The 13,364-nt window shown below is 40.9% G+C and overlaps 1 long non-coding RNA gene across 2 annotated transcripts in view; it reads left to right on the top strand.

The window, feature by feature from the left end:
- Positions 1 to 614: 614 nt before the first annotated feature.
- The window catches only part of LOC140917244 (uncharacterized), a 105,738-nt gene continuing 92,988 nt past the window's right edge, over positions 615 to 13,364 (top strand). For both annotated transcript variants that reach the window (XR_012160761.1, XR_012160760.1), the window contains exon 1: positions 615 to 678. This is a non-coding gene — a long non-coding RNA (uncharacterized LOC140917244). The remainder of the gene's footprint in view (positions 679 to 13,364) is intronic.

Genomic DNA, 13,364 nt, shown 5'->3' with positions numbered 1-13,364 from the left:
ACCCTTGAGCGACATAAGTTTTACCTACAAAAGTGCTAGTGTAAGCATACCCATAGTCAGTGATGAGCTGCCAAAATCTTAACAACGGGTTCCCCCCTCACCCCACGAGGGGGTTGTTGCCTATCCCTACCCCCACCCCCCGGGACCCCTGCCCCATCCACCCCCCTCCCCGTCCTCTGACTGCCCCCAGAACCGGGCAGGAGGGTCTCGTGGGCCACCGTAGTGGGTGCCCACCCCATCCCTAAGAGCCAGAGTCACCTGCCGGGGGGGTGAGGTGGGGAGTCCCAGCGGTGCTTACCTGGAGCAGCTCCCAGGAAGCATCCAGCAGGTCCTTCTGGCTCCTAGGGGCGGGGGAGCATAACTAGGGGGGGAGCAGGCGCTCCCCCTCTGATCACATCAAAAGTGGCGCCTTAGGCGCCGACTCCCTGGGTGCTCCAGGGCTGGAGCACCCACGGGGAAAATTTGGTGGGTGCAGAGCACCCACCAGCAGCTCCCCACCCCGTGCCCGGCCCCAGCTCACCTCCACTCCACCTCCTCCCCTGAACACACCGCCCCGCTCTGCTTCTCCGCGCCCACCCCCCCCCTCCACCGGCTTCCCATGAATCAGCTGTTCGGCGGGAAGCCAGGGAGGGCTGAGAAGCAGGCGGTGGCTTCACACTCAGTCTGAGGGTGCTGGAGGTAAGCTGGGGCAGGGAGCGATTCCCCTGCATGCCCCTCCCCCTCGGGTTACCTGCTGCGGCGCGGGCAGCCCTCCTTGCGCCCCCCCCGGACCCTAGCTCACCTCTGCCTCCCTGGGCCTGAGCGGGAAGCATCCACTTGCCTCTCAGCCTGCCCCGGCTTCCTGCGCAAACAGCTGATTCACGGGAAGCCTGGGGGGGGCGGAGAATCAGAGCGGGGCGGCGCGTTCAGGGGAGGAGGCGGAGGTGAACTGGGGCTGGGGGAGGGGAGGGGAGAGCTGCCGGTGGGTGCTCTGCACCACCAAATTTTCTCTTTGGGTGCTCCAGGGCTGGAGCACCTGTGGAGTCAACGCCTAAGGCACCACTTTTGGCCAGTTAAATTTAGAAGCCCTTTTAGAACCGGTTATCCCTCGCGGAACAACCGGTTCTAAAAGGGCTTCTAAATTTAACAACCAGTTCTAGCAAACCGGTGCGAACCAGCTCCAGCTCACCACTGGCCATAGTGTCAGTATAAGATAGTGTTTTATTTCTCCACTAGTCAATAAGCTACAAGAAATCTTGTAAGCCCAGCCCACAGATGTGTACTTCACTTGTGTTTTAGCACATAGTAATAATTTAAATTTAGTTAATTGGTGGAAAGAAAGCATTTGTCCTGTCAGCTCTTGTATGCTGGCTGATTGCAAAACTGCTAACATTATAATTCTTGCCAGTTCACATGACTGCTTGACAATCTTTTATCTATTTGCATTTTGTAATGATTTTCCAACAGTATGATTTGAGAGCTTTAAGACTACCCATAAAGTGCTCAAAGATAAGTAGAATCATAACCATCGAAAAATATGAATACTGTCTATATTATCTTGAATTATTTTAGCTACAGCCTCATTATTTCTGAATAGCCATGAATTCATGAATTTCTGAATAGCCATGAATAATCAGAGCTATTTGTTAAATATGAAGAATAACCTTGCAGTATTTTGATAGGTTTGGCACCACATGAGGGGGGGAAAAAGGTTTGTGCACCTTTTCTTAAACAAATGCCATAGAGGGAACATTTTCAGAGCTAATAACATTCAACTCTTCTGGAGAGCAGTTTTCTCATGTTATTTTCATTACAAAAAGCAGCATCTCTTTTGCAGCCTAAAGTTTTTAAATGGGAGTATTCACTAATGTTTTATGGACTAATAGTAATAACAACATAACAACACAAATTTCCTATTGATTGGTATTAAAATTAATGATGAGAGAATCTCAAAGTCCAGAGATTTGGATAAACACCGAAAAGCCGTGGTGATTATCCAAATTATCTGAACCTCGTATATGTATTAAACGGAGCTTGAAAGCTTTTAAGTGGGGTGTTCCTTGTGGTATTTTGTATATTTTTTTCTAGTTTGATTAGAACTTCAATGAGAATATTCTCTCTCATTATTTTGGCAAAGAAGTTAAAAAAAAGAATACTCGTGCTTTTTCAGATGTCTAATAAAGCTCTGTTCTTAATTAATCAAAGTACCTTGCAGAGGCCTAGTTAAAATTCATAACTGGTGGAAAAATTAGTGATGATTGGAAAAAAATGACAAAAGTGTCATGAAAAAAATAGAATACAAATTGTTGCACTCTTTCGTTGAAATTTTAAAAATCAAATTGAGCAAAAGTTTTAAAAATGGGGACTGCACATAACTTCTGAATATGGCTGCCACACAAGGAAGGAAACTCCAGGCAACATCAACATCTTTAAAAGTGAACTTCTTCCGTGTTTTTAACAGCGTTATGAAAGAGTCCCACCAACTAGTGATGCACTCATGCGCTGCAAGGAAGGGGATGTTGTTCCAGTTGGTGAGCATTCCCAAGGGAAAGCCTCTTCAGCAACATAAAACAATTGGAGGTGTGTCATCCAGAGTGGGGCTGACAGTCTCATTTCACAGGAAATCACCGCAAATTCAACCCCCCTCTGATGGTGAAAGATTTGAAGAATCCCAACCCTATCTGTATGCCAATCTAGTTAACAGAGCTTAAAAACTTTTGGTGTTTTTTGTCTGTAGCAAAACTTCTATGTAAAAGGATTTTCCAGCACAATTTTAGTACTGGACTGATAGCAAGAGGATGGCTAAGGGTACATAGAAGTATGGTACATTGCTGCAGCTATTTAGGATAAGTAAGTTAAAGTCTGCCCCAAGCCACAGATGGCTTATCCGGCTGACACAGTTAAGCACATCATTTTCCATAACCAAGGGAACAAAAGGCAGTGAGGTGGCTAGCATCGTATTTGATAGCCATTGACATCCCAAACCCTATGGATCAGGTACCTATTTTACACCCTAAGCACTCTATCACCACACCTCATACTGTAGGCTATAGCAAACTCTAACAGGCTTTTAACCGATAAATACAACCTTTCCGTCATGTATGTATTACTGCATCCATAACATTTGCCAGGATATCTGTGTTATATTCCAGGTGCATTTATGGAGCCCTAAGTCAATTTGAAATAGATGTAAGCACAGAGTTATGCCTTATTTGCATCCTTATGATTAATGCTCCTCTTCTTTCCCTCCCCACAATTGTGAAATATTAGCTTAATCACAGTTAGTCATTTCCAAATCACTGTGTTTAAATAATCTTGATTGCATAAATGTATATAACTAAGCTGCTGAAACTGTTTTGAATAATGATCTATTTTGTTTTTTTAAAGCAAGGTTTACAGTATTTGTGCGTCGGATATATTTATGACAAGAATTTTAACATTTAAGGGTAGTATTTGTTTTTAATCCTACAGAAGAAGACATCAAAACAATCAGACCTGAAATACTGACTGGTTTGCTCTATCTTTGTCTGTTTTTTTTTCCACACAGAGAAATGTCACTTTTTTCTAATGGCCCTTCAACTTGCCAGTTTAGTCATAATTCTGTATTTTCCCATTTCAAATATTTATGGAAGTGTTACTAAAGAGCATAAGTATTGGCTCAGAAGGTAAACGGCACATGAGTTTAGCAGTGCTACTGATCTGTACAGTACCTTATGCTGCTGAATGTTGAACAAAATAGGCTAGAGCTCTCTGCCATGGAAGACTTGACAAGCAAGGAAGGATAATTTTGTAATTAAGGCAGTGACTGGAGATTAAAGGGATCTGACCCTATTCAGGTGAATGGCAAAACTCCCAATAGGGCCAGGATTTCATACCCATTTTCATTTCTGGCTTTGTTACATACTTCCTGTGTGACCACAGGCAAGTAACTTGAAAGGGCCGGATTTTCACAAGCGCTGAGCAACCGCAGCTCCAGGTGAAGTCAATAGGAGTTGTAGGTGCTTACAATCTCTGAAAATCAAGGTCTTAGGCCCAGGTCCTCAAAGGTATTTAGGTGCCTAATTCCCATTAATTTAAGTGGGAGTTAGGCAACTAATTATCTTTGAGGATCTGGGCCACCATCCTGCCGTGCCTCAGCTGAGTTGAGCATCTGTAAGATGGAGATAATATTTCCCTTTGTCATGAAGGTAGTGAGGGGCGTGGGGTTGTACTTTCTTTAAAGTTTGTGAGGTTGTTAGATACTGGGCACTGGGGGCCACATAAGCACCCAAATGAATATTCATCACGGAGTTGTGATGCTTAATTCATTTGGGGCTGGGAAAGATACACAATGATATTATGCAGAAGCTGAAACCAGTGGCAAAAGAATACTTACTTGTAAGCAAAAGGCTCAGATCATATTTTGGAATATTGGAAGCGCATGTTAGAACCAATTCCAGGCAGGTCCAAGTTAAGAAATAGCACAAGTACACACCCGGGGCCTAGTCCCTCCAGTGAATTCAATGAAGTTCCTCTAACAGAGTTCTTAAAATAATTCTTTGGTTTTTTCATACAGAAAGGAGAAGAAAAAAATACAGATTTCATTTCTTGTTTTAAAATATATTTTCTGTACTAATGATTTCTGGCAATAGCAAACACAACTGTCTTCATCTTCTACCCTTTATATGCAAAGTTATTTTGGAAGATGCATGGAGAATTCCTTAAGGAACATTTTAAAATATTAAATATTAAAATATTTAAAATAAAAGAAGTACCCACCCTAAAACTGCTGAGTAGTGTTACTGTCACAAAATAGCTGCTGTGTTCCACATCAAGAGAAGTTGTTGAATTCCATCTTAAACCTGGTTATCTCAAGTTTTTAAAAATGATTGTAAAGGTTTTATTGTGAGTAATGATTAATCATCTGTGGGGAGAGGAATAGCCTCCTTCTGTCACTTTAATATGCTGTCCTAAATCTTCACAAATAGTGGTCACTTGTTATGAAACTATTTTAGATAATCTTAAAGCTCATTTGGCACCTACTTTTAATTTTTTTCTACTAAGATGCACTTAAAAGCAGTGGGAAAGGTGATCCACATCCATTCAGAATGTTGCTGGAAAGATCATTTTCCTGTTGCATTAGCCTGTTGCTTTGACTATGTCACTCCTCTCTTTGACTCCCTCCACTGGCTCCCCTTCTCAGTCTCATCAAACGTAAGCTGCTTGTCTTCGGTTTCAGTGCCTCTCATGGCCTCTTCCCTGACCCATACCGATATCGCTTAGTCTCCTTCCCCCACAGGAATAAACTATAATGGCGTAGGTATATTTATGCCAATAAAAGTGTCCACACTTGGGGATCTGTACTGCAATATACCAAAAGTGGTAAACATGTTGTGCATAGACAGCCCTTTAGAGGTAAAAGGCACTGCTTCCATTGCCAATTCCCTGAGCCATCCATTTCCCCAGTGAAATTTCAGATGAATATGCTTTTTGGGACATTGCTAAAAACTGTATATTTGTTTCTCTTCCTCCCTTTTATATGTACAGGAATGCTTTTGTCAAAACTGAATTCAAATGTAAAAGATGACACCTATGTGCACATGAAACCTCTTCTACTCATGTTTTCTTCTGAGCTACTTTTCAGCTGGAAATGTTCAGCTCCAGGAAATGGGGAGTATCCTCTGTTAGCCTAGCTAATTTACAGAATAGTGCCTTTAATCCCTTAATTGCTGTCAAAAGCAAACAAACAGAGACATTAGCCAAGTAAAAGCTTGGATAGTAGAATATATTAGGATGCTACCCCGTGCGGGATCAGAGTAAAGAAAATGTCATGTATGATAAGGCATCACACTATTGGCAAGCAAGTTCAAAGAGAGACAATGGAAAGCTAAGCATTTAAAATAAAAAGAAAAGGAGTATTTGTGGCACCTTAGAGACTAACAAATTTATTTCAGCATAAGCTTTCGTGAGCTACAGCTCACAAACTGTAGCTCACGAATGCTTATGCTCAAATAAATTTGTTAATCTCTAAAGTGCCAAAAGTACTCCTTTTCTTTTTACGAACACAGACTAACACGGCTGCTACTCTGAAACCTGGCATTTAAAATACATATTTGTGTTTTATATACAAGCAATGGAAAATGAGAACTTTTCTTTGGCCTTTGTATATTAGCTGGAAAATAAGAATTTTTCTGGGCTCAAGAATTTTTCTTTTGCCTTTCTATATTAGCTGCCCTTTCAGACCTTCATCTAAATGTATGTACATAGAGCTCCCCAAATAACATTGAAAAGTAATTATCAAGCAATTAGAGGAGATACCTAACCTGCCCTTTCAAATTTCACTGTATGTTTTGTGTCATTCTGGCCTGTCACTCTGTAAAATAATCCATAATTAGGTTTCACTGCAATATAAATGTTAGTGAAATGTCCTGTCTAAGTCAATCAATGTTAAGAAAAAATTAATCAAATCCAATTCTTCTTTCTAATGAACTTCTTCATGCACTGGTAGCTCACATATGCAGCTGTATAGGTCACGCTGAGAAATCTGTTACTAGCTAAGGGAACCATTTTGCTGCATCTTTCCCAATAGCTTCTGCATTGCAAAATCATGTGGAAGATTAGTCAAGAAGCAAGAAAAATCTGACCACATGCTTTGTGAAAACTCACAACAGCCTCTGTGAAGAAAAGAATCCAGTGAACATGACTCAAAATATGCGCGTTCAAACATGTTGCACTTGGTTTTGTTTGTGATCTTTGTCTTTCAGGTTTTACATAATGCCACTGATCAGGTAGGTCCTGATCCTCAACACCAGACTCTTAGAATCATAGAATATCAGGGTTGGAAGGGACCCCAGAAGGTCATCTAGTCCAACCCCCTGCTCAAAGCAGGACCAATCCCCAACTAAATCATCCCAGCCAGGGCTTTGTCAAGCCTGACCTTAAAAACCTCTAAGGAAGGAGATTCTACCACCTCCCTAGGTAATGCATTCCAGTGTTTCACCACCCTCTTACTGAAAAAGTTTTTCCTAATATCCAATCTAAACCTCCCCCACTGCAACTTGAGACCATTACTCCTCGTTCTGTCATCTGCTACCATTGAGAACAGTCTAGAGCCATCCTCTTTGGAACCCCCTTTCAGGTAGTTGAAAACAGCTATCAAATCCCCCCTCATTCTTCTCTTCTGCAGGCTAAACAATCCCAGCTCCCTCAGCCTCTCCTCATAACTCATGTGTTCCAGTCCCCTAATCATTTTTGTTGCCCTTCGCTGGACTCTCTCCAATTTATCCACATCCTTCTTGAAGTGTGGGGCCCAAAACTGGACACAGTACTCCAGATGAGGCCTCATCAATGTCGAATAGAGGGGAACGATCACGTCCCTCGATCTGCTCGCTATGCCCCTACTTATACATCCCAAAATGCCATTGGCTTTCTTGGCAACAAGGGCACACTGCTGACTCATATCCAGCTTCTCGTCCACTGTCACCCCTAGGTCCTTTTCCGCAGAACTGCTGCCTAGCCATTCGGTCCCTAGTCTGTAGCTGTGCATTGGGTTCTTCCGTCCTAAGTGCAGGACCCTGCACTTATCCTTATTGAACCTCATCAGATTTCTTTTGGCCCAATCCTCCAATTTGTCTAGGTCCTTCTGTATCCTATCCCTCCCCTCCAGCGTATCTACCACTCCTCCCAGTTTAGTATCATCTGCAAATTTGCTGAGAGTGCAATCCACACCATCCTCCAGATCATTTATGAAGATATTGAACAAAACCGGCCCCAGGACCGACCCTTGGGGTACTCCACTTGATACCGGCTGCCAACTAGACATGGAGCCATTGATCACTACCCGTTGAGCCCGACAATCTAGCCAGCTTTCTACCCACCTTATAGTGCATCTTCCATTGACGTCAATGGAAACTGCAGATACTCAGCATCTCTCAAGATCAGATCCCAAATGTGACAATACAGTTGAAAGTTAGTTAAAAGGGTTAAGTAAAGATATAAAATTAGAATATCTACTATGGTAGATTTCAATTAATGTTAGTTATATATCTTACCTATTAATTATCTAAATAATTATCTAATAATCTAATCTAATTATCTAATGATTATCTAATAATCTCTAAAATTATCTGCGCTATCTAAATTTCAGTGGCACAATGGAGTAATATGTGGATGGTGGGTTACACTGGTGGTGTAGCCATGTTGGTCCCAGGATATTAGAGAGAGACAAGATTGGTGAGGCAATATCTTTTAGTGGACCAACTTCTGCCGGTGAGAGAGACAACATTTTGAGCCCCACACAATCTCTTCTTCAGGTCTGGCATGTCACAACTGAGTTAGATGCAGAGACTGTATTACAGAGTGTAAAGCATGGACCATACAGCACGTGTGTTTTATGTAAGGTTGCACAAGCCATTCAGGTTTGCATTGTATTATTTAATTATAAATATATGATGATAGAAGAGAATTTAAGGCATAAACATAAAGAGTTTCAGTTGAGTGCTCAGCCTCAGCTCCACTTTTCCTGAAATTCCCTGGTTTTTTAACCTGACTCTTATATTGACTCTGATTTGGGCATTAAATATCTGTGTGGTCTTCCACCATCTCATTAGGGAAGCCATTGCCTTAGTATCTGAGCACCTCCCTAGAGAACAAGTATGTCTTCAATGTACAAGCATCCATAGCTGTACATACTATTCACCAAAAACAATCTTTCACAAAATAGTGCACAGGAACTGGTTACCTTCACTTTGCCTTCTACAGTTTGAAATGCCAATTTACATAGCAGCCCTGATGTACCACACTTCTTAAGACAGCAGGTGGGGGAGATGCTGGCATGCCCCCAGTTGGCCCCTCTGTTGCATCACTGCTCCTCCTCTAGCCATGTCTCTAGGTTTTTATACTTCTTATGGGCTCTTTCTCCTTACCAGACAGCCTCCTACTTTCTTCTCCTCCATAGCTTTCCTGCCAATCCCATTGCATTCCTTGTCCACCCTTCTCCCCTGCTGCTTCTGCTCTTCTCTCTGATGCTCCAGCCCTCTCCCAGATCCCACTCCATATTAGCCTTCCTTCTCTCCTGCTGCTCTGGGATTCACCTGTACGACCTACACACCAGCTCTCCTCTCGGTGACCTCTCACCCACTTCCTACTCCTGGAATTTCCAAACTAAAATCAGGCACAATGGAGTCCCACCTGTTCTCTGTACTCATTGCTCCCGATCCCCAAAAAGCTCCTGTCAATTTTTCCAGAATCAAGTCCTCCTCATACAACATAACAGCATAGCAAAACCACATAGTTTTCTTTAAATCTCTGAAGGGATTCTGTCTACACACACACACACACACAAAATAGGTTTCATATTTTTTATATCTGTAGAACAATTTTTACCTTAAAGTTACCTAGAGTGACAGGTGGGTGGTTAGTGGAGTGATTTGTCTTTGAACAATCATAGGTGAATAAAGTTATAATGGATCAATGTGAAGTATGGGCATGCACTTGCTACATGCGCAAGTGTAAAGCAAGAGGTGAAATCTTTGCTCCACCACCCCGCTCTGGTCCCCTTCGTGCCAGATAAAAGGACCAGAGCAGCGTAACGGGACCGTAAAAGTCCCGTATCTGTCCGGGGAAGATTCCCCCAGCCCTGGCATTGCAGGATACAGCCATAAGGCTGTCTCCTGAGAACCCCCTCTCAAGACGGGGCTTGGGGCAGAAGGGGTGTGTCACAACCGAGACACAGCACTGTGGGTAGTCTGAGCTCTCAAAGATGTCTAAATTATGCTGAGGGCATCTCCAGCCCCCAGCGCAGCCCAAGAACAGGAGGGCACAAAGATGACTCAAAGCCACTTCAGAATCCCTCCCCCGGACTACAGTTTTAAAGGCACAGCACAGAATCTCATCCAAAGTTTGCATGCATTATTATTATGATTATGTAATATTTACATGAAAGTAATGCCTAGAAGTCTCAGTAAGGATCAGGACTTCATTGATTCAGGCACAGTACAAACACATGTGAATACACAGTCCCCACTTACAGCCTAAAAATACAAGTGAGGTATAATGGGTGGGAGAGACGGATACAAACAAGTGGATATAAATCACATATACATTGGTAATATTGTGGGGGGAGGCACAAGGCTAAATATAAGTTAAGTTCCATCTCTCCCCATATGTTCTTGAGCCATCCCAAATTTCTTATAGGCACCATAGTACAGATGAGACTTGAAGAGAAGTATAAAGGAGTAGTCGGTAGTAGCCTTATGGATCATTGTAGGGATCCATGCTCTATGGATATAATGGGCATGTGCCTGTGCAAATACCTGATGTTGGTGCACTCACAGAACTAGCTTGCAGAAGCTGAACACATGCAATCATATGCACATTCTCAGCCTTGTAAATCAAGGCCTTGTATTTAGCTGATTTGTTTTGTTTACTATTTTCCTTGAAGAAAAATTTCTGTGAAAATGACGGATTTTCCTTTCAGATGTTAAACGTTCATCCCTTCCTCTTCATTTATATCCTGAATTGACTATAATTAAGTCCTTTTACATTTTAAATGTATTTATCACGTATAGCTGAAATTTAAAGTTCTACTATAAAATCATTAAGTCATGCAAGCTAAGGCCCAATCCTGCAAACACTTCAGTACACAAGTTGCTCATGGAGTTCAATGAGACAATTTAGATGTGTAAAGTTACATAAGGATTTGCAGGGTGAGGGAATAAGCAAGTATTGTTTTGCCTTTATGTTCTTTTTCAGTAGAGCATAGTCTGATATGGCAAAGTAACACTTCAGTTCAAACTGTATTTTTAGCGTGCAAAATTTCAGGAATACCTTGATTATTTGGCAAGATATATTAGGCTTGCTTGTTTCATACTTTTACACTCAAAGTCTACTGAAGAACCTAAATCTGATTTCGAAAATCAGCTTTAATATGTAAGTAACATTTTCATATTGAAATAAATGCTTTCCAGTGCATTTGATTTTCATAAGGGAAAATGTAGGAAAGTTGACTGTGGATGCACTACTTGCTGTATTCAAAGTTCATCTCTTTTCTTAAAACTGAGAAAGTAGCAAAATAGTGTACAAGCAGTTGCATCAGTGCTACACATTGAGCTTTCTTGGTGTCATTAATAACGTTGGTATGGGGGGGGGGGGAGTGTTTCTTTTTAAACCACCACCAACAAAAACTTTCAGATATACTATTTGGCCAAAATCTGAATTTTTCAACTTTATTTATTTTCATTCGTTTTTCTAAGCAATTCATAACCAAGTTCCCCATAACTCCTTGCCATACTCAATAGTGATTCCCTACTACTAGATTACTGTGCATATATAGTCGTCTGTTTGTGAGATGCTTATTCTGTACCTTGAAATTTAGCTTGAGATAAACAAGCTATGCTTCCTTACCATGACTTCCTGCATGAGTCAGTGAGGGGATATAGAAAAGGATGTTAGTTTATCTTTATTGCTTTTTTTCCACCCTTTGAAAATGAACTAGAAAAAATAACTGAAAGATGAATAGTATCAAGTTTCTTTTAAAGTGCTTTGTTTATGGAAGTTCCCTTTTGTAGCCTTTGTTGCCAAAAGATACATTTCTTCCTGTGTTGAAATGCAACACAATATTTTTCTCACTAAATCTTTACTTTTCATCCATTATGCCATGACCACCTTCAGATGGTGTAAAATAATAATATAAAGTGTAGATTTAGTGCCACGTTGATGTCAATAGCAAAATTCCCTTTAACTTAGATGGGGCAGAGATGGGGGTCTCAAAACCTGATCTAAAGCCCACTGAAATGCTTTTCTGTTGGCTTTGGTAGCCTTTGGAGCAGGGCCTTATGTCATTGACTTCAGTTGGACCAAGAGCAGGAACATAAAGAATAAATCTTAAAATATTGTTTGGCTATTCTTCTAAATTAGAATTAGCTACTTACAATAATTTTGTCTCATAAGAAATCCATTGTGTTATGGATGAAAAACTAAAAATCCAATAGCTAGTCTTCTTTTGATAACACACCTGGTTTTGATTACAATTTTATTCAGGGTTTCTTCTATAATCAATATGACAATGCTAAAATAAAACCTCACATTCCACGGAGCAGGTGGAATTTATTTATTGCAGTTTTTTAAATTAGTGATTGATGCCTGATTGAAATAACGAAGACCTTAGCTGAAGAGTGTATTTGACTACTGAGCTCTTTCATTACACTGCACCTCTGTGTGTGTGTGTGTGTGTGTGTGTGTGTATAAAAGCTACATCTCCTTTTTTAGTGATATTTTTGTGATTTTATTATCTTTATTCTCATGGGAGAGGGAACACCATTAAAAAACTTCAGATGATGTGCTCTCCTAACAGAGAGGAAATACTTTAGAAATACTTTTAATATTTCATATCTGAGTTTCTTTCAAAAAGAGTGAGCCAGACATCCTAATTTTAAATAGTTTGGCCCATTTTCTCCTTAATTAGTATATTTAAATATTAAGGTAGCTCGAGAGATTCTTAATGCATATAATCCATTGCTATATTGTAGTTGTTCACACAGTGGTACACTAATTTCTAAATTATAATTCCTATTTAATTGTGTTTTATCATACAGATAATATTAGACACTGGGTAAGCTAAAGAGTTATGTCATGCATAGTTCCATTGTTAGCAGTGTTCAATGGCAGATGCCTTTAGGATGATCTGTTGTGTTATAATGTTTTCCATAAGGATAAAAGATTTTTTTCTTGTTTAACAGTTGTGTACTTGCTCTGTAGTCCAATGAAAGAAAATATTCAAAATCTCTGGAAAGTGAAAAATGAGACAGTAGGCAAGAAATCAAATGGAGTTTGAACATACACAACCAATAAAGGAAAAGCTAACAAAAAGAATATAGGATTGTTTTGAAACCAAGGAAGTGATATCAGACTGTCTAAGAGTCAGAGTCCCCTTTAAAAAAATACAAACCAAGTGATGTTCCTACATTCATACTAGCATAATAAGTGACCCAGTAAAGGCTGGGTGTGATTAAAACACCATGGGCTGTACACAGCCCCAGTACATTGGGAGAGTCACTGGAAAGGAATGCTCCCCCGTAAGTTTCTGTAGCTGTTAGTGCAGCCTCCACGCTGTAGTAGCTTCAGTCACCTGTTCCAAAAAGGGAGCATCGGTGTTCATTTGGCTGATAGGCCCACATGCTAGGGTGGAGAGAATTCCCATATGTGGGTGTGATCCCACAGTTGATATTAAGCCTTCAAAAAACAAATATTAACATATATAGCATGGGACCAGATTTGAGCCCAAATCTTTCCCTGTTTTCACCAAGTATTGCTCCCTCTCTTAGAAGGGATATTGTTAAGGTTGATTAACCCGGTGCCTACGGTGCCTCTATGAACTCCAATGTGCTTTTGAAGACCTTCCACAAGTA

The sequence above is a fragment of the Lepidochelys kempii genome, chromosome 9 (genome assembly GCF_965140285.1).
Source record: "Lepidochelys kempii isolate rLepKem1 chromosome 9, rLepKem1.hap1, whole genome shotgun sequence".
Lineage (NCBI taxonomy): Eukaryota > Metazoa > Chordata > Testudines > Cheloniidae > Lepidochelys > Lepidochelys kempii.
This window is presented reverse-complemented; position numbering and strand designations above follow the sequence as displayed.